Source organism: Solanum pennellii, chromosome 4 (genome assembly GCF_001406875.1).
Source record: "Solanum pennellii chromosome 4, SPENNV200".
Taxonomy (NCBI): Eukaryota; Viridiplantae; Streptophyta; class Magnoliopsida; order Solanales; family Solanaceae; genus Solanum; species Solanum pennellii.
This window is the reverse complement of record NC_028640.1, coordinates 52,566,786-52,569,702: the sequence shown is the minus strand read 5'-3', so window position 1 is coordinate 52,569,702 and position 2,917 is coordinate 52,566,786.

The following is a 2,917-nucleotide window of genomic DNA, read 5'->3' as shown; positions in this document are numbered from 1 at the left end:
TCTGTCAATTCTGTATGTTGGGCCCAAGCCTGTTAGGGCATAGCTTAGCACTATATATAGACGCTATGGCAAACCCTATTCTGTAATTCTGTTCTTGCCTCTCCTTAATAAAACTGCTCTCCCTCTTCCCGTGGACGTAGCCAATTTATTGGTGAACCACGTAAATCTGTTGTCTTGTTTTTCGCGTTTATATTTTCTCGTATTATCTCGAATTCCGCATATCACTTTAGTAAACCAAATATTGATAATTTATTCAATCAAATCATCTCCACATAATATCATATTTGTAATCCCCAAACGTGGACAGACTCTCAAAGTAATCATACCTATATTGGTGGGATTAACATGCTCATAGGATTTCTAACATACCCTCCATATACTTAAAGTAAGGTAATTTAAAAGTTCAAATTTGACTCCAAATCACATCTCAATATTAACCCTCACGAAATTCCGCATCAAAATTTTCAATTCAAGTACAAATCAATCCGAGGGTTTACTGGGGCTAGATAGTTGTAAAAGAAAGTGAGATAATAATGAATTAATCATCAATACAATTTGACCACTTTGTTTGGATGGTGGTTACATATAGTTTCATAATGTATATTGTTGTATTGTTGTGTGTTGTATTGTAGTACTATATTATTTTAATGAGTACAATATTTGGATGTATTATATTGTTCTCCGTGGTTACATTTTATCACACTTTCATAATTTGAGTGATAAACCTACAAGAAAAGTAGGATACAAGATAAAAATACTATGAAAAGGTGGGGTAAAAGTAAAATATAATTTAAATAATAAATAAAGACAAAATGAGAAAAAAAATATTAAGATAACAACATGATCAGACCAAATCAATTGTTGTATAAAATAGATCTTCTAATTGTTACCTAACAATGGATTTGAACGATACAATATAATAGAATTTGAGTAACAAGCAAACAAACGTTATATTTAAACTAACAATGCAATAGAATTGACAAACAACAACCGTCCAAACAAGATATAAAAAGTAATAAATTGAGTACCACTTCAAAATTCAGAAAATTAAGCAAAATAATGAGAATAAGAATGTTTCAGCAATAATTGTCACATATAATATAGCACAAAAGAAAGAGAGAGATAATGTTTATATAATTTATCTTAGTTTATCAAATATAATAAACTATGTAAAGTATATAAATTTATTTATTTGTGTAATAAATCTAAATACAAATTTAGAGTTGTCTGAAAGGATTGACCCAGCCCCACCCGGCTTGATCATCGCGGGGCAATGAATTTGAAGTGTTAGAACAGGGTCTGCCCTTCATTTTGTAGGGCTTGAAAATGCTCAACCTAGCCCAACCCTAGAAGGGCCACGGGTTGGGAGGGCTAACCCTTCTTTTTTTTTTTTTGCTTCAAACTTACATTTCTATAACATCAAAAAATGGAAAGATTTTCAAATCAAATATAACAAACAATGGTGTTGTTTCAATAAAAATTGCAAGAAATCTAGTGTAATTAGCATGTGTGTCACATACCAGATACGCGAGCGAGATAAGAGAGTGATAAGAAAGATGGAGAAAAGGTGAGGGCTCAAGATTTGTCTATATATCCTAGATACATACGAATCTACTTGGATAAAGTATATCTAGAATAAATTAACTTAATTTTGAAATACATGTATCTGGATGTACCAAAATTCTAGTATCAATTCGTAATATTACAACATGGCGTGTATTTAAGTAATTAGATTATATATTAGTGAGACTATTGTAACTTACCATGTAAAGAAAAATTTTGGGCCCATGGGCCGACTCTGGCCCGACCCCGATCAAGCCTCAAAAGCTAAGGGCTTATATGGGCCGGACTAATAAGCCCTATTTTGAAATGGGCTTGAAAAAATTGTATCCTAACCCTACCCAATAATGGATTGGGTTAGGCCGACCCTGGACTAAGCCCATTTTGACGGCTCTATACAAATTTATGAACTTATTTTTTTAATGTAATTTTCACATTCATTATAGTTATGAAATAATCTTCTTTAATCAAAGTTTTAAATTGAAATATGAAAAGTTATTTGTTAATGAACATTAACTTGGCATGAAAACTTACTTAAGCACTTAAACTAAACGGGTGTTGAAATACCCTTTAATATTTGTGAAGTGAACGTTTTTCAACCCTCCGGACTCCACTATAGTTGAAGGTTGGATGTTGTTATGCACACACGTTTCATTTATTCACATCGCTACTGAATTTAAAAAATAACTTTATAAATTATATACAAGCCACCTGATTCTAAAATAAAATTCGATCCATTTTTAAACAAATAATCCTAAATGTCAAATACCATTGTCATTCTAAAATTATTCCTAATCTCATTTTATTACGAAGGGATCTTCAATGTATATTGTACAGGATTTTTTTTTGACTTTGTGGCGTCTTGAAGTTACCTAAGGTCAGTAATTTTCGTTTGGATGGTTGTAGCATTAATTTGAGTTTATGGTTTTGCCTTAAGATGAAGAATAATTTAAAATTTTACCTCTTCTCGATGAACAATTATTCCTTCAAAGATTCAACTTTTAGGTTTGAGAAACTAAGATTTGAGATGAATCAAGAAAAAAAACAAAGAATTAGGTCACCATTTTTGAATAATTGAGGTGGTTAAGGAGAGGAGGAAATTAGGGTTATTCTTGAAGGTGAAAATTGTTCTTCAATTGGGTTGGATATTACCGTGGGAGGACAAAATGGATTTAATAATTTTTTTTAAAAAAATAAAAGGTAAATTATATGATTAAACCGTCGGAGAAAGCTGTTTTAACACACATATTGTGCTGGAGTTCAGAGGGTTGAGAAAAATTCACTTCAAATATATCAAGGGAGTACTTAAACGCCCGTGTAGTTTAACTACTAAATTAAGTTATCCTGTCGGGGGGGG